The sequence below is a fragment of the Mirounga angustirostris genome, unplaced genomic scaffold, assembly GCF_029215605.1.
Source record: "Mirounga angustirostris isolate CCGP_5_RB_7025 unplaced genomic scaffold, mMirAng1.0.hap1 SCAF_5, whole genome shotgun sequence".
In the NCBI taxonomy this organism is placed as follows: Eukaryota; Metazoa; Chordata; class Mammalia; order Carnivora; family Phocidae; genus Mirounga; species Mirounga angustirostris.
In genome coordinates this window covers 108,534,424-108,553,845 of record NW_026991713.1, presented here as the reverse complement: position 1 = coordinate 108,553,845, position 19,422 = coordinate 108,534,424, and the positions used below count along the sequence as shown (strand labels likewise).

General features: G+C 39.5%; 1 protein-coding gene and 1 long non-coding RNA gene across 8 annotated transcripts in view; one reads left to right on the top strand and one right to left on the bottom strand.

Annotated features, from left to right (window-relative positions):
* Positions 1 to 4,019, bottom strand: part of ITGB1 (integrin subunit beta 1) — a 45,662-nt gene extending 41,643 nt beyond the window's left edge. For 2 of the 4 annotated variants that reach the window (XR_010411654.1, XM_045874218.3), the window contains exon 1: positions 3,884 to 4,019. The gene's annotated coding sequence lies outside the window, so the exon portion shown is untranslated. Of the gene's footprint in view, positions 1 to 3,423; positions 3,587 to 3,883 lie in introns of those variants that run through there. The other 2 variants (XM_045874217.3, XM_054507290.2) reach the window with 2 other exon arrangements.
* A 174-nt stretch (positions 4,020 to 4,193) lies between these two features.
* LOC123844124 (uncharacterized) overlaps positions 4,194 to 19,422 on the top strand; it is a 55,349-nt gene continuing 40,120 nt past the window's right edge. For 3 of the 4 annotated variants that reach the window (XR_010411656.1, XR_010411657.1, XR_010411658.1), the window contains exons 1-3: positions 4,194 to 4,531; positions 9,917 to 10,021; positions 16,099 to 16,254. This is a non-coding gene — a long non-coding RNA (uncharacterized LOC123844124). The remainder of the gene's footprint in view (positions 4,532 to 9,916; positions 10,022 to 16,098; positions 16,255 to 19,422) is intronic. The other variant, XR_008506031.2, reaches the window with a different exon arrangement.

Below are 19,422 nucleotides of genomic sequence, written 5' to 3'. Positions count from 1 at the left end.
TCTTTCACCTCTCTTACTTTAGACACCAGGTCTCATCAAAATACAGTAGTCCTTGTATCCACACCCAAAGCATCCCCTATACCAATTATCTCCAAAGCTTTTTTATCACTTTTATTACTGAAAAGATTGAGTTAACATATACCCAAAATACGTATTTATTTATAAATTAAAATACACGTACTCCTATAGCAATATAGTAAGATATGAAAAATAATAAAAATTTTAAACTTTAAGTAAGGTTAAAGAATATATATGTATATGTGTGTGTGTGTGTGTATATATATATATATGTATATGTGTATGTATATATAATATTAAGCCTCATATTTTCTTCCTTTACTCCAAAGAGTCATTTATACATCCCTGGGGTCCAGGAACCTGCACTTTGGAGACGTATAATGACACTAGTCCAGTAAGTAAAACATATATACGTATATATCTATATGGGTGTGTGTGTGTGTTTATTTAGGTATGTAGGATGGATATTCGAAGCCATTTCTTTTTACTCACACACACATATTTCAAGATGATACACACAATTTAGCATATTGCTAAATACAGCTAACCTTACCATCAAAGACCACAAACCAAAAAGTTTAAAGGTAGCTGACTTCCAAAAACCCACTCTATATTATTTTATAAACATAACTCTAAGTCTTACAATTAGCCATTTCTGAAAAGAAGAGAAATTCGTAAGAATATAGTTTGGCTCCTTTTGCACACGGCTCCTGAGGAAGAGATACCACATTTTTTTCACTTACCCACTGAAATATTCTAAGGTTGCTACCGTTCTGGGTTTTGCGGACTGCACCTCCTTTAAACCAAGTACATACTGTAATATTTTTCAGCTTTCTACATCTATAGATACTGCTACCATTTCAGGATCCTCAAGACTGATGCACTCTTCCTTACTCTTATCCCTGTTAACCCATCCCCCTTCACCAAGACTCTCACTACAACAAAAAAGGACAAAAATCCCACAATATATAACCAAAGTTAGAACAGACCTGCTAATACAAAAGATATTTACATATTTGCACAATACAATCCTCTAGGATTCTACCCACAACCTGACGCATCCTAACTTTCCATGCAGAGTGGGGAAATCTAAAATTTAACAAGAGTCCATATAAATCCTCTGATACATTCAGCTTGTTACACATTCAGAAACTGAAAATCTCAGAACTCAGAAGTTCTGCAACTTTGAACAGGCAGGAGATGTTTCACCTCATCATTCCAGCAGTATAGTTAAGAGCAGACCAGTGCACCAACCGAATTATTAAAGAAAGATATTTTCCTGAGGTAGACTATTACACTACTCCCCCCCATGTTGTAAGCCACAATTTATTTGGCAAGAATCTGAACAATAAAGCCATTATGTGGCAAGCATTCCATTAAAACTAGCACATTAAACTGATTAATTCTATTACAAAGTGACCAGATGTCCCCAGAGAAGCTCCTGGAGTTAGGAGTTTATTGATAACAATACAGAACTCCACATTCATTCAGTGATGGAAATTTGGGCCAGATTTTAATTCTACTGACCAGAAAGTTAAGAAAAAAGCCACGTGATTGTTAAAATTACTAAGTCTAGCAATTTTAAATATTGTTGATTCCATACTTTTTCATGTACAGATTGTTGAGGATATTATAAAATAATATAAAATAATCATAATATAGAATTTAGCATTCTTTTAAAAAGAGTCAACAGGGGCGCCTGGGTGGCTCAGTCGTTAACCATCTGCCTTCGGCTCGGGTCATGATCCCAGGGTCCTGGGATGAAGCCGCACTGGGTTCCCTGCTCAACGGGAGGCCTGCTTCTCCCTCTCTCACTCCCCCTGCTTGGGTTCCCTCTCTCGTTGTCTCCTCTGTCAGATAAATAAATAAAATCTTTTAAAAAATAAAATAATAAAATAAAATAAAAAGAGTCAACATTACAAAAACTTTAAATTTTAGGTCTGTGAAGTCAACACAGATGCCTTAATTTGGAGTTGATTTCCTTTCTATTTACAGAAGTATTAACCGCATTCCCTTTTTAGCTAACATTTTAATAACATCTTCCATTTTATACTGAATTTTAGGATAAATTAATGGCTTTTTCCTCAGAGACCTGTCCCCAAAATACTGATTTGTTTCTTCTGTTTTGTATGCATCACTTCATTATCTTAAGTCATTCATTTAATATTGATCAATGAACTAAAATTATTTAAAAATATGAACACTGTAGTGGAAACTCTTAAGTCCTATCCCCTCTGCACCTAGATGCCCCCAAATGTAGAACAGGTTAACTTCCATCTAAAGTTTCTTAATCATTTCTAAAAGTGGTCTATTAATATAACCTAAAGGCTGTACGTTAAGAAAGATGTCTAATCAAAATTCATTTCACGTTATTTTTGTACCATCAAAACAACAAAAAATAACAACCCGGTAATTCTACCCACATGAATGCGACCCGAAGAAACCTTGCTAATGATGTTATCAATTACATCCTGAGATTTTTTTAAAAAAATCTTTTTAATATATCAAGAAGAGATGAAAAGGAGTCCTATTTATTGAACATCTACTCGACTCTAAACTGTTTTACGTACTACATTTGATTTTCACAAGTATACTGTAGTTATGGAAGGTTACCTGTGGTTCAAACATGGGCTCTGGCGCTAGACCCCATGGGTTCTCCACTCACTAGCTGGGTGATCACAGGCAAATTATTTATGCGTCCTGTGCCTCAGTTTCTTCATTTGTAAAATGGGGATAAAAATGGCGCCTACCTCACTGTACCGGTTCCAGGATAAAATGAGAAAATACAGGTAAAGTGCCTCGAGCTAAGCATGGCCCACACTGTCGTTACTGTAACAGCTACTTTTATTATTAGTGTGGGTATTCTTGTTCCCATTTTACAGATGAGAAAATGGAAGCCTAAAGAGGGTAATTTGCTAGTGCTAGATTCTGACTCCAAAGCACAAATCTGGTGAAATAAAAATGACTTAGGCATAAAATACTGGTATTCGTAAAACTACAACTGGTTAGGAAGCACAAGAATTTACACGTAGTAAGACGGCACCCGGCGCAGGTCGGGCGCTGAATCCTGCGGAGCGCCCGGGACTCTCACCGCTGAGGGACCCCACACTCCAGGGCGGCCTCATAAACATTACGTGGAAAAACGCACGTATGCCAACACCGCGCTTCTTTTCCTAGCGGCTCCACCGAGCCAACTTTTGTCTGGGCCCAGCCTACAATTCACCCCAGGCTACGGGCCCTGAAGGCGGGGGCCCAACTTCTGGAAGTTGGAAGCGAATTACTCAACTCAACGCTGCTCAAAGGAAAAGCAGCCGGCGACTGGAATGGCAACAAAGGGAAACCGTCAAGGATCGTTCCAAGTCCTACAGCGTCGAGTCCCGGGGAGGCCTCCACTCGCCTTCTCACCTGCACGCGCCGGAGCCCGGAAACCTGGGCGCCGCGCGGGGTCAGTTCGCGCAACGGAGCCCAGGCCACGGGTCAGGCCAGGCTCCCTATGAATGGCAGGTGTCCCGGAGGCCGGTCGCGGGCCCGGGTCCGGTCCTCCGCCGACCCCCGCCGCGACGTGACAGCGCCCAGGCCCGCGACCCTCCCACTCGCAACGCCCTCGGGCCGCCCGCGCCTGGGGAGGGCAGGAAGGGCCGCGGGAGAAGCCGGGAGCGCGGCCGCCGGCCCGGACTTCCTCTCCGGCCCCAGGGCAGGATTCCGCCCCCACCCCGCCCCGGCCCCGGCGGCCCACCCGGCCCCAAGGTGTTCCCCCCGCCCCACGCGGGGCCCGGCCCGCGGCTGACCGCCCGAGGTCCGGCGGCGCCCAGGAGCCCCGCGGCCGCCGCCCGCCCCGCCCCGCCCCGCTCCCCAGGGCGCCTACTTTCCCCGGGCGGCGTCCAGGCCCCGGCGCGCTCGGCTCGGGCCTGCTGCTCCGCGGCTCCCGCTCGGCCTCTCCCGTGGGCTGGCGCGGCCTCCCGGCTCTCGGGCGCGGCGGGCGGCGGCGGCTCCTCCTCCTCGGGAGCGGGAGGAGGAGACTCGGCGGCCCGGAGCCGCCTCCCGGCAGGAAACGACGCCCGCGGCACCGCCTCCTCGACGCGGCCGATCCCGCTCCTCAGGCCGCCACCGCCGAGCTCTCCCTCCGGAAACGCATTCCTCGCTGGCCGCGTCAGCCGCGCGGGAGGCGAGGAGGCGGCGGCGGAGGCGGAGGAGGCGGCCGGAAGACCGCGGCCTGGACAAAGGAGTAGGGCGGGAGCGGGGCCCGGGCAGTCGCGGAGGGCGGGGCGTGGGGCCCGGCCGGGCCTTCGCCGTGCCTCAGTTTCCTTTCCCGCCGAGGGAGGGAGGCGTTGGGGTGAGCACCAGTGCCCCGCACGGCCCCGGCGAGCTCTACTGTCCTCCCGCGAGGGAAGCCTGGATGGGCCGTAGGGAACCGGGGGCTGGACTCCTTTTCGGCCTTACGTTCTACTTCCCCAGAGCCACACCCCGCCGTCCCTTTTGCCCAGGATTGTCCCGGCAGCTCCTTCAGTCCCAGGCAAGTGGAGACAGCCACCCACCCGACAGGGCTTCGTGGGGCCCAAAACGTTTAACTGCTGGAAGGGAATTAGCTAAAGCCAGTACTGTTTTCTGGAGTGATAATTTGCTTGACTTGAGTCGATGAAGGGGTGAAGACAGGAAGGAGGTCGATGCCAAGAAAGATGGGTTTTTAGGAAAGCTTTAGAGAAAAAAACTGGTGATTGAGGGATCTGCTTTTGTTCAATTAATCTGGAGGTCCATTTGTGGGGAACAGGGATAGGAGGCAAAATTCCATCCGTAAGAATATAGTGTCTGTTTCTCTTCACTTTTTTTTAGTAGGTGGAGATGAGGGCTGGAGACGGAACCTTTGAAAGAGAAGGGAAACATTCATTATGAGCATGGCTGGACACATTTTGATAAGAGGATTGAAACTTGTACCACCCAACGTCATACTGAAACCCAGTAATTCAGAATATGCTGCTGGCAGGCTGCCTCCTGTTAACAGAAAACGTTGTGCCCTGCCACCAGGCCAGCCTCAGCACCCTGTTGGGAATAGAGTTCGAATAGAATTGGTGAAACTGAGAAGTCGTGTTTCACTTGGGGGAAATTAGAAGCTGAGATGCCCACTTGGCTGCCCATTTTAATTAAGAGAAAATAAAATAATCCTACCTGTGGAAAGTTTGCATATTGCTCACCAGCAAAATCAAATCTGTTGGTTAGATCATCTCTAAAGACCTCGAAGAAATGAACATGATTTTTCCCACTTAATGGATGAGGCTAAATGATGTTTCTGTATTAATATATCAATGGTAACGCTGCCACAAGACCTCAACATTCTTGGACTTAAAGAATCTTGGATTCTTGGTTACACCACTGTTCACAATTAGTAGTAAGTGGCCTGGTCTCAATATGAGAGACTGAAGTTCAAAGATAAAGCATAATTGATCTATGCCTGATTCGCACTACATTTCCCTGTGTGTGATTTGAGGAGGCAGTCTTTGCCACCAGGATATTACGAGGTTTAGATTTGTACAACCCTAAGCTAAATTAGTTCAAGGGCAGTTGAATCATCTCTCTAATCCCAGTGTCAAACACTGTTCCAGGACACAGAACAGGGGCTCAGCTAATACTTGATAAATGAGTAAATAGGTCCTTTTGCTCCCTTGGGACCAGGTTGGAACATTTGGCTAAACTGAAGTGTGAATAGCAATTTATGTACAGAAGTCATGAGCCTTGAAAAAGAAACTAAAAATATGTCATCTGAGAAAAGCAGTGATAGGTCAGGAGTATGGCTCTACCTGTGATTTCATATAATTATTAATGGTTAGTTAGCTAACTATAAAATTTATGACTACTTAAAAAAAGAAAAAGGATTCGTCTGTCTTACCATGCTGAACAGGAAGTCCTAGTAAGCAGGAATAGTGTAAGTCACATTGCTAGATCATATCATGATAGGATATCTATTGGTACCTTAACTTTCAAACGAATTATATTGTACCTATACTGTCTCCCAATTATAAGTAGTCTTCTTCCATCTCATAAGTCATTATGTCTGATAATTAAAAGTTGGCTTTAGTTTTGTCACCATACGTGCCTTGAAATGTATCTCTATTCAGGGTGCCTGGGTGGCACAGTTGGATTAAGCATCCGACTTTTGGTTTCATGTCAGGTCCTGATCTCAGAGTCATGAGATTGAGCCCCATGTCCAGCTCTGCACTCAGCGCCAGGTCGGCTTGGGTTTCTCTCTCCCACTCCCTCTCCCCTTACCCCTGCCCCCTTTTGCTAAAATAAATAAATCTTAACAAAAGAAAGAAAGAAAGAAAGAAAGAAATGTATCTTCATTCACCTACTCTTTTCCAAAGTGAAGTTTCAATGTTGCTCACCCACAAAGACTTTATTGGATACACAGGTTCCTTTTAATCGGCCTTTAATCCCTACTTCTATGTATAATTAAAGGGTAGGCTTACATAAATGAAAAGAACCACTAATATTTAGTGAGGAACAAAAGAAACTAAAGGTTCTCAGGAACTCGATTATCTCTTAAACAGTGGGATCACAGTTTGATTACTGACCTTTAGATCTAGCAGGTTGTATTTAATCCCATGATTATGAAATACAGGATGGGGAGTGAGTCAATTTTGGCTTCAGGAGTGGATAGCTATCTTTCTCTTGCACTTTGAGCAGTCTTGGGACTTACCCTCTCAATATTACCCTGTTCAGTAAGGCACAAATTGCCCTGTGATTGCTTGAAGCCTTTTCAATCTTCGACAGTGGAAACAACCTTAAACAGTATAAACCTTTATGGGTAAATAGTTTAGTATTCATTCATTTTCCAAGTGCAATAAGCATCAGAGGATCCTGTGTGGTTAGAACAAAGGATGAATGTCTGCATTGTAAGAATAGAAGTATACCTAAGACCAAATTTTTCTTGGTGTTGGCCATTGATTGGCACACTCTGGCACAATCCATACCAGATCGCTTTTATTTTTTTTTTTTTTTAAGATTTTATTGATTTATTTGATAGAGAGAGAGAGCATGAGCAAGGGGAGGGGCAGAGGGAGAAACAGACTCTCTGCTAAGCAGGGAGCCCGACGTGGGGCTCGATCCCAGAACCCTGAGACCATGACCATAGCCGAAGGCAGCCGCTTAATCAACTGAGCCACCCAGGCGCTCCCCCACCACATCACTTTTAAATAAGCAGGGAGACTGTGTTCTGGTATGCCCAAGATAGCCAGAGCTTGTTGTCCAAGCATAATTATTAATAGCACCCCTTTCATTCCCAAAAGTACATCCAGATAGGAATGATAGATTTTATAGTCATCCAATAAATAAGAATGTCCAGACAATAAGGAATGAGAAATATTTTTAGAAATTCAAAGAGAATGCATAGGGACACATTGAAAATCAAGTTCCAGGTTTATAGGTGAAAACCAATTCTAACATTAATGATAGGGGGAAAATTGTGTGGGGATGAGTGTGCTAAATGAATGCTAAATGAAGGAGTTCCTAATAATGAAAATGCCCTACTAGGAGCTTCAATTGAGGAAAATCTTTGAAAGTAGCCTTGTCGATCAACAAGACTTGTGTTTTAAATACCGTTATAAATGTATGTGATGGCTTCTGAAACAGACTGATTAACAGTGGCTAGGTAAGTCATCAGCTACTTTTCTAAGAACTGTTTCTACAGAGCAACCTAAATATATTTTCCTCATCTGCCACCTCTAGCTACTTAGAACGTAACTCCTTTTTAAACATTAAAAAAGGGACAAAGATGAACAGATGGGGAGAGAAGGAATAAATGATGTCTTATAATACTAATGTGGAAGTGCTTCTTAATCATAAATAACCCCATTTCTTTTCTTAAGAAACTAAAATCCCTCTATTAAAATGTGAATCTGTGTGCTTTGGTTAAAGAAAAAGAAGAAGCCCTGGGAATTAATTGACTTTTAGAAAAACAATAAAAAGTGAGACAGTCCTTCCAGTTCCTTCTCTTTTTTTTGTCTCCAAATAGACAAATAACATGCAAATAATCATATAATGCAGAGAAACTGGAAGTTCTTTTATTTTGGAACTTGTTTTTTTGGCGTGGGGACTTCGATTTCATGAACAATCCTCAATACCCTAATTGTAGAGCAACCATGAAAAATTCAGTTTGCTACAAGGCAGCTACCAACTCTGTATACATTGTCTGTGTCCATGTATTTGACTAGCCAGTCCTGAGACTTTACTCTTTTGCTTATTTAAAAGTAAGGTGGAAAATGTCAGAACGGTCTGGCCTGATTTGCACTGTGTCCCTTATAACTTAGGCTAAGCTATTAAGTCTTTTCCTTTTCTAGATAACAATTGCTGGATTATAGCTTTAAATATGGGTAACTTATGAGTGAGGCCACCTCAACTAGTTCTGCTTCCTGTTTTCCATATATAGTGTCCCCATTTTTCTGTTGCTCAGTCCACAGAGTATTGCCTCCACTGGGTGTGAGCCCTCGCCGCCAGCTTTCAGATGCTGAACATTTTTAAGAGCCCAGAGGGAGCAGTGTTTTTAGGCAGCTCTTTTCAGACACTGAGTTTCTTCAGCTGGAGAAGGGAATGTGCTTTCCCAAATAAGAATGAAGAATATGCCAAATATAAGCAGTTGAATAGCACTGGAGTTATTTTTAGGAACCAGGGTCACTCAGTACGGGAAATGATGGTGCTACCAATGAGCTATGGCAAGTGACTATAACACATCATTTCTTTTTCTCATTTAACTACTTTTGAGTATTGAGAAAATTTGCTAGTTTGAGTTAAGAGTAGCTTGATTTTAGGCCAGATTCATTAGGGAGTGGGAAGGCTAGGTTAGTCAGAAGGTATGTTTGTTTGGTGAGTAAAAGCACCCTCCTCCTCCACATTAATCCCCATAACACACTATCTAAGATAGAGTTGTTGCTGTGTACCTATGTATGGGAAACCACAAATACATGAACCCCTAAAATTGTAGACAGGATTTCACTTACACATATATCTGTATTTTTGCAGGTAATTCTGGTTTTAATGGAATCTTAATCCCCAAACATTAAGAATCAGTATTTTAAGCCCACATATGATCAGTTTCTTTTATAGACCAAGAGCCTAAACAAAAACTTTTTGTTGTTGTCCTGGATTTTTGAGTCAAACACTGATTAGTCTTATCTAAAACATTTTTTTTAAACATCAAATAAGTGTCCAAATATTTTGGTATAACAAGATATTCACTGCAGTATTAGCTAACCTGTAGGAAGTAGAACAGAAAAAGTAAAGTAATTTGTAATCAAACCATACAACTAAAGAGTGTTTGTCTTTAATTTTCAAGGTAAAATAAACTTCAAAGAGAAACTAGAACTTTTTATTTCTTTTTTTAATTTTAATTTTTAAAAAAGATTTTATTTATTTGAGAGAGAGAGCACAGCAGAGGGAGAGGGTGAAGAATACTCCTCGCTGAGCAGGGAGCCTAATTCAGGGTTCAATCCCTTAATCCCAGAACTCCAGGACCATGACCTGAGTAGAAGGCAGGTGCTTAACCCACTGAGCCACCCAGGCACCCCTAGAACTTTTTTTTTTAAAGATTTTATTTATTTGACAGAGAGAGACACAGCGAGAGAGGGAACACAAGCAGGGAGAGTGGGAGAGGGAGAAGCAGGCCTCCTGCCGAGCAGGAAGGCAGACATGCGGCTGGATCCCAGGACCCTGGGATCATGACCTGAGCGGAAGGCAGACGCCTAACGACTGAACCACCCAGGTGTCCCTAGAACTTTTTATTTCAAATTTCCAATATATATACTGGGATTTAAGTGCCTTCAAATTATATCTAAAAATTTTCCTGATCAAAAATGTACATTTTTAATTAGACTGGGAACAATTCAAAATAAATTTTTGTTATATTTCCTAGGAATATTTTCCATATAGCATTCAGAAGAACAATCCCTGTGGCTTTTCTACGTTAGGATTTCTGCATTGTTGTTGGCTGATGTCATAGGCTTTTCGCTCTACGGTGGTAAGAATTCCCTATTTAGAACTGCTATGGCTGCCACATGCCTGAAATGTCAACCAAACTGTTTTGTTTTTTTTTTTGTATAGTCAGCTCACTGGCTATGGAAATGAGATACTTCAATTTCACCAGTAGGGAGAAAACATATATAAAAGACATATCTGATAAAGGGCATTTATCCAAAATATATAAAGAACTTTTAAAACATAACAGTAAGAAAACAAGCAACCTGATTAAAAATAGGCCAAAGACCCAGGGAGATATATAGAAGGCAAATAAGCATATGAAAAGATGTTCCACATCATATGTCATTGGGGAATTGCAAATTACAACAACCAGAACCAACTAGACACCTGTTAGAATAGCCAAAATCCCAACACTGATGACACCAGGTGCTGGCAAGGATATGGAACAACAGGGACTCTCATTCATTGCTAGTGGGAAGATGGTATGGACACTTTGGAAAAACAGTCTGGCAGTTTCCTACAAAGCTACACTTACTCTTACCATATGATCTAGCAATCACACTCCTACGTATCTGACCAGAGGAGGTAAAAACTTATGTCAAGAGAAAAATCTACACACAAATGTTTATAATAGCCCTATTCATAATTGCTAAAACCTGGAAGCAATGAAGATGGCCTCAGTAGGTGAATGGATAAATAAACTGTGGTACATCCAGATGATGCAATATTATTCAATGCTAAAAAGAAATGAGCTATTAAGCCATGAAAAGACATGGAGCAAATTTAAATACATATTACTAAGTGAAAGAAACCAGTCTAAAAAGTTTACGTCCTGTATGACTCCAGCTATATGACATTCAGAGAAAGGCAAAATTGATTAAATAAATTCTAATATATCCATGGAATATAACAATCAGCAGCTTTAAAAAATAATGCATTGGACCTGAATTTATGGCTATGGAAAGACATTGGATATATATTATGTATGCATCATGAACAAGATGCCGAACATATGTGGCACAATCCCCACTATGAAATAATATTAGTATTATCCACATTATATAGGTAAGGAAATGGAATTGAGAGGTCACATTGAAAAACTAGGAAGTTACAGCACCGAGATTGGAACCCGGGAAGTCTGGCTCTAGAATCCAGATGTTTGTTCATTGCACTTTAATATCTCTGATCCCTTGTGTAATTTTATAGATACATTGTCTGCCCTGTTACATCTCCACTGTGACGAGGCAGGTAAGTCTGTAATTAGCCATGTTCACCAACACCAGCATTTTTAATAATACTAAGGTGACATTTTCACCTCCCTCTATGTCACTTCCTGTTTATCTCTTAACTTATATATATAAATATAAATAATTTAATATATATGAATACAATATTATATTCATATTATATTTATATAAATAATTTAGTACATAATGAATATATATAAATAAATATATCTAAAAGGAAAGGGTGACATGAGATTCCAATTGTTATATATCAATGTAAATAAGCATATAAGCATAGCTAAGATGGTTCAAGCATATAATTCCAAATTTGGTCAGTTACATATTTTTTATTAGAGACCTTATAAGATTCTACCTTTCTTAAGGGTAGTGGGTATATCTTAAGTGTTTATGTGTCTAACACAGAGCTTTACATATATGATTACATTGCTTCTCTTTACACTTAGGGAAAAATAACCACCCCTCTTCTTTGACCTTATCTTAAACCATCTCCCCTTTGCGCACCGTACTTTAATCACAGTGATCTTCTCTCTGTTCCATGACTTCACCAGGTATGCTCCTCTCTTGGAGTTTTTGTCCTTGTCATTCCCTCTTTGAAATGCTTGCTCTTCATATGTCTACTTCCTTCTTATCAATCAGATCTCAGCTTAACTATGACTTCTTTAGAAGGCCTTCCCTATCTTCCAATCTAAAATAGTTCCCCTCTCTGTCACATTGCCATATTTTAATTCTCTGCAAGGCACCGGTTACTATCTGATATTTTTCTATTCATTTTTTCTTTGATTATTTTCTATCTTCCTCCACTAAAGTGCAAACTCCATGAGAGCCGCTACTTTGTGTTCCCCCCCTCCAAGTTCCCAGAAGTACCTGACACATGTAGAGAGCAAACAATAGTTATTGAATGAATGAGTAAACACGTGTTCACTATTACTTAACAACAAATATGATGGTTATTTCAATACCTTGTGAAGATTACAAAGTAACATTAAAGTAACACCTTAGAAAGCAGTTAGTTAGTGTAACTTTCATTCTTAATCTTGCTCTTTAAAACATTCCATTTAATTCATAAAAACATGCAGCAAACTAGGAATAGAAGGAAATTACCTCAAAATGAAGGCAACAGCCAACATCATACTTAATGGTGAAAGACAAAGCTTTTCCTCTAAGGCCACAAGATAAGGATGCCCATTTCCACCACTTCTATTCAACACAGTACTGGAAGTTCTATACAGAATAATTAAGCAAGAAAAAGAAACAAATGCATCCAAAACAAAAGGAAGAAGTGAAATTATGATTGTTTGAAGAAGATATGATCTGATTTGTAGAAAACTCTATAAAGATTACACACACACACACACATAAACACACGCATGCACACACACGCAAAACCTGTTAGAACTACAAATAAATTCAGCAAAATTGTGGGGTACAAAATCAATACACAAAAATCAGTTGTATGTGCATACATCAATCCATAAAAGGAAATTTAAAAATCAATTCCATTTACGATAGCATTAAAAAGAATGAACTAGGGGTGCCTGGGTGGCTCAGTGGTTAAGCATCTGCCTTCAGCTCAGGTCATGATCCCAGGGTCCTGGGATCGAGCCCTGTATCAGGCTCCCTGCTCGGTGGGAAGCCTGCTTCTCCCTCTCCCATTCCTCCTGCCTGTGTTCTCTCTCTCACTGTGTCTCTCTCTGTTGAATAAATAAATAAAATCTTTAAAAATAAAATAAAATAAAAAGAACTACTTAGGAGTAAGTTTAATCTAAGGAGGTGAAAGACTTATACACTGAAAACTATAAAAGATTGCTGAAAGAAATTAAGGAAGACACAAATAAATTTAAAAACATCCCATGTTCATGGATTGGAAGACTTAATATTGTTAGGATGTCAACCCAAAGCAATCTATAGATTCAATGCAATCTCTATCAAAATCCCGATGGCATTTTTTTATAGAAATAGAAAAACTCATCCTAAAATCATATTGAATCTCAAGGGACTCTGAATAGCCTAAACAACCTTGAAAAAGAAGAACAAATTTGGAGGTCTCAAACTTCCTGATTTCAAAGCTGTAGTAATCAAAACAATGTGGTACTGGCATAAAGACAGACATATAGACCAATGGAACAGACTAGAGAACCCATAAGTCCTAACATACATGGTCAAATGATTTTTGACAAGGGTGCCAAGACCATTCTTGGAGAATGGAACAGTATCTTCAACAAATAGTATTTGGAAAACTGGATATCCACTTGCAAAAGAATGAAGTTGGATCCTTACTTTACACTATATAAAAAAATAACTCAAGGGGTGCCTGTTGGCTCAGTCAGTTAAGCGTCTGACTCTTGGCTTCAGCTCAGGTCATGATCTCAGGGTCCTAGGATCAAGCCCCATATCAGCCTCTGGGCTCAGTGCGGAGTCTGCTTGTCCGTTTCCCTCACCTTCTGCTCCTCCCCTGCTCACACTCTCTCGCTCAAATAAATAAATAAAATCTTAAAAAAAAAAAAAACCTCAAAATGGATCAAAGACCCGTAAACATAAGACCCAAAACTATAAAACTCTTAGAAGAACACATGGGGGGGCGCCTGGGTGGCTCAGTCATTAAGCGTCTGCCTTCAGCTCAGGTCATGATCCCAGGGTCCTGGGATCGAGTCCCACATCAGGCGCCCTGCTCCGCAGGAAGCCTGCTTCTCCCTCTCCCACTCCCCCTGCTTGTGTTCCTGCTCTCGCTATGTCTCTCTCTGTCAAATAAATAAATAAAATCTTTAAAAAAAAAAAAAGAAGAAGAAGAACACATAGGGGGAAATCTTCATGACACTGGATTTGGCAAGTACTGTTTGGACCAAAACAAACAAACAAAAAAACAAAACCACAGGCAACAAGAGTAAAAAAATACATCAATATTAAAAACTGTGCATCAAAGGACACAATCAGCAGGATGAAAGGCAACCTATGGAATGAGAGAAAATATTTGCAAATCATATTATCTGATAAGGGAGTAATATTCAGAATATATAAAGAACTTCCACAACTCAACAACAATAAAAACAAACCAATAAAAAATGGACAAAGAACTCAAATAAACATTTCTCCAAAGAAGTTATACAAATGGCCAATAAACATATGAAAAAATGTTCAACATCATAATCATTAAGGAAATGTAAATCAAAACCACAATGAGATACCACCATATAACCACTAGAATGTCTACTATTAAAAAGGGAAAAGAAAACTATTGGCAAGGATGTGGAGAAATTAGAAACTTTGTGACTATTGACAGGAATGTAAAATGGCACAGCTGCTATGGAAAAAGATGGAAGTTCCTAAAAATATGGAAAAAAGAATTACCATATGATTCAGCAATTCCACTTCTAGGTATACCTCTATACCTAAAGGAACTGAGAGCAGAGTCTCCAAAAGATATTTGTACACCTATGTTAAAAGCAGCATTATCACAACAGGCAAATGGGGAAGCAACCCAACTATGCATTGGTGAATGAATCGATAAACAAAATATGGTACAAAATACAATGGGAATATTATTCAGTCTTAAAAAGGAGAGAATTCTGACACATGCTACAACACAGAGAACCTGAGGGACATCATGCTAAGTGAAATAAGACAATCACAAAAAAGACAACTATTGTATGATTCCACTTGTTTGATGTACCTAGAGTAGTAAAATTTATGACACAGAAAGGAGAAATGTGGTTGCCAGGGGCTAAGGGTCTGGGAGAATGGGGAGTTGTAAATAACAACAAATGAGTATAGAGTTTCAGTTTTGCAAGATGAAGAGTGTTCCGGAGATTGGTTATGGAGCTATGTGAATGTACTTAATATCGTTGAACTATGCACTTAAAAACAGTTAAAATGACCAATTTTATGTTATGTGTATTTTACCACAATTTTTCTTAAAATGTGTATTTCCTAGTTCAATACACTGGAAAGACCTAGAAATAGTAATAATTTAGAAACAATGAATATTCCTGGTCCAAATTGTGGTCTACTAGAAATTCCCCACCAATTCCCTAATTGGGAAATGATTGGAAAATGACTGATTACAAACCTGAAATAGAAAATATATGAGATGGATTGAGACTGTGTGTGTGTGGGCATGCACATTCACCAGAAACCAAAGAAACTATCAATGATGAATTTGGTTATATCAAAAGGACATAGCCAGATTGAAAAGATCCTTTGAACTGTCCAAGATGGGACAATTTGAACCCCTAAAAGAAAAAGTGACTACACTTGATTCAAACACATTGAATTTATAAAAATTTATGAGTTCATTATTTTTAAGAAAGAAAAAACAGAAAAGTTAAATTTAAAAAATGAACAAACAACAATTTAAAAAAAGGAAAAGAAAAAAGAAATTGTCTGTTATCACCATTGGAGGTGGCCAGAGAACTAACTTCTTAGTCTGGAAACTGGTAATTAGGAAAGAGTTCAGCATTTATCTTACCTTTCCTGTATAAATTAATTGGCAAAGTATCTAAATTGATGTATTTGATTATGCAAAGCTCTTTTTTAAAGAAGAATTACAGCCAAAAGGAATGATAAAAATAGAAAAGACAAGAAGAATGATAAAAGTAGAAAACTACTATTTGGCAATCTCCAATGAAATAATTGAGTCTTCTAAGAACCATTAGGGTAAAATTCGATGGAGAGCTACACAATAGGAGGACTGATTGCTTTCCTCTGAACTCGAGGTCCATCTTAGCATCACTAAAAGTGTATCAACCAGACACATGCTCCTCAGTGTGAGGCACTATGAAGTACAAAACACTATCTGTACAATATTTATGCAAAAAAAAAAGGAAAGAAAAAGAAAACAAAGCAGAATCTAATCACATTTAGATCTTAATTTCAGATAACAGGAAATACAGGGGAGAGAAGAACAATTGAATTGACACCACAAGAAAGCATTGAAAAGCCCAGAACGTGGGATACTCTACAGGACTGACCTGGTTTTTATAAGTGAAGATCTTGGAAAGAAAACCTGAAGAAGAGAAGTGATTTAAGAGATGTAAGTATCAAATGCAGAGTGGAACTTATTTGGATCCTGATTTGAACAAACCAAGTATAAAAAGATATTTATGAGATAATTGGGGGAACTTTGACTATGGACTGAGGATTATATTAAGGAATTAATATTTCCTTTGATGGCGTGATACTGGTGTTGTGATTATGTAAGAAAATATTCTTATTTTTCAGAGAAATATTTCAGAGTGACATGATATGAAAAAATGGTGAAATAGTAGGATATCTCAGGGATTTGTTTTAAAATAAAGAAAAAAAAGAAAAATATGGATGAAGTAAGCATGAGAAAAGGTAGTAATTATTGAACTAAGGTGGTACACATATTATTATTCATAATATTAGGCTCTGCTTTTGTGTCTGTTAATAAATTTGGAGTTAAAATTTTTATGTATTACAAATGCTATATTGTTAAATTAAAAAAAATAATTACACCATTTCAACAAATGAAATTCCCTTTATTTTCCTGGAGTTCCTTCTTTTTTTTTTTTTTTTTTTTAAGATTTTATTTGTTTATTTGAGAGAAAGAGAGAGCACAAGCAGGGGGAGCAGGAGAAGGAGAAGGGTCAGCAAGGAGCCTGACATGGGACTCTATCCCAAAACCCTGGGATCATGACCTGAGCTGAAGGCAGATGCTTAACTGAGTGAGCCACCCAAGCACCCCTTGGATTTCCTTCTAATCTTATTCTAACTTTATACTTCAAGTAGATTTGTCTACCTCACTTAATCTTTCCTGTTGTTTTTCTTTAAATTGATGGGAACACCAAAAGGTTTTAATTTTAATTTAACCATAATCAGAGTAAATAAACATTAATGAAAATAATAAGGAAAGCAATTTTTATACTTCAAATTTAGTTGTTAAAATTAAATGTTAATACAAATATAAATTGATCACTTCATCTCCCCCCCAAAAATATAAACTTTTAATAACAGAAAATATGGGAAATTATTACTGAAAATAATTACCTACTTCAAAATAAATCTCTCTTTTCAAGAGAGTAAATTCTGATATTTCTGGGAAAAAAAGATTATTCTCCCAAATACCCTGGTTTTTAGTGTGAAGCAAATCAATGCAGCATCAATTGTACTCTTCTGGACATTAAATAACATTTAGTGGTTACAGTTACATCCTTATAATATAGGCTTTTTTGAAAAAAAGAGAATATATTCAGTGGTGTATAGACTATGAGACATGTTCATAATTTACTGGAAAATTATGTTTTTAAAAATGTTGAAATCTGGGGGCACCTGGGTGGCTCAGATGGTTCGGTGTCTGCCTTCGGCTCAGGTCATGATCTCAGGGTCCTGGGATAGGGCCCCATGATGGACTCCCAGCTTGGTGGGGAGTCTGCTTCTCCCTCTCTCTCTGCCTCTCCCCCTGCTTGTGCTCTCCTGTCTCTCTCAAATGAGTGAATAAAACCTTTAAAAAAATGTTGAAATCTTCCAGTTAAGGAATGAATAAGTCATGGGGATGAAAGATACAGCATAGGGAATATAGTCTGTGGTATTGTAAGAGTGTTGTGTGGTGACAGATGGTCACCACACTGCTGGTGAGCATGGCTTGTAACATGTACTTGTTGAATCACCATCTTGTCCACCTGAAACTAATGTTAACATCGCGTGCCAACTATACTTCAATTTAAAAATGTTGAACTTCCTTTTGTAAGGAGGGGTTCTGAGTCAACTAGACAGATGTAAGTGTTTTTACAAGAGGCAGACCTGGGCAGTACTGAGGGCACTTTAATTTATAGGTAATCTGTGTAGATAGTAGATATTATGGAAATTGGTATCAGTTGGTATCAAAATCATATTGATGTATTGGAAAGTGAGAGAAAAAAATAATAATAATAAAGGAAAGATAAAGGACATCAGCATAAGATAATTTATATAAACTCAAGACAGAGACCATTTGTCTACAGATTTGATAGAGATGGGCACATGGTGACAGTGTGGAGCCATTAACAAATGTCCATCTGAAGATGGAGTGCCTAGACACTCCATTAATACAGAAATTGCAGCCAAATCTTCCTATAATCAAGAAGCTTTCTAAGTTTTTGGTTTTTTTTTAATTTTATTCATTTATTTGAGAGAGAAAGAGAGCACGCACAAGCCAGGCGGAGAGGCAGAGGCAGAGGGAGAGGGAGAAGCAGGCTCCCCACTGAGAAGGGAGCCCGATGCGGGGCTGGATCCCAGGACCCTGGGATCGTGGACCCAGCCAAAGGCAGACACTCAACTGACTGAGCCACCCAGGCACCCCAAGAAGATTTCAAAGTTTTGAAACTGCATAGACAAGTTATTAATTTGACTGTAGTCTCCTAGAAATCCCATTCATGCATTTCAAAATTATTTTCAAAAATAATTCTACATTGTATCTTTGGTACCATATCAATTTTCTTTCTTCCTTTTCTTATATTTCCATTTCCCTCTATCCACACTCCCAAGTGATACTAAACTGGGAAAGGAGAGGTAAAATAGAAACTTCTGGTTTCTGCAAAGTTATGGGGATTAATATGCCATTTGGATAATTTGACTAATTTGAGAATTAGCCCCAGTGGGTTGTTTCTGAGATGGAAAAGCCTTTCCTTACCCACTGCTGTATACAAAACAGCATGATTTGGTATAAGAGCTTGTACTCTGGAGTCAGACAAACCTGGACTCTCATTCTGATTTGTAACACCTTCTCTCTGAGACGGCTTTTTCATCTGTTAAATGGAGGCAGTAACGACCTCCTTCTCAGGGTTCTCATGGACAATAAATTAAATGATATAATATGTGTAATGTAAACATTAAATGAAATACTCCATGTGATGAAAATGGTAATGCTGATACATTTTTAAACTCCCTTCCTTTAAAACATCTTGGAATACCACAAACATGAGCACCTTGCTTCCAGCCTCACTGGCCTGGTTGGGCAGAGGCAACTACCCTGGGCATTGTTCTGTACCCCAAACACTCGAGAGGTCTTCGTTCTGTCCTGTAATCATGTGACTGGGCTGCTTGGGTCCTTCCAAGACTGCTACCTATAGCGCTGATCACTTCAAAGCAGTGGGACCTAGTTAACTTGGTAAAAGTTCAGAAAGGAGCCACGCGGAAGCTTCAAGGACAGGAGACTAAAAACTAAGTGAAAAACAGCAAATGGGATTATTGAACCAGGAGG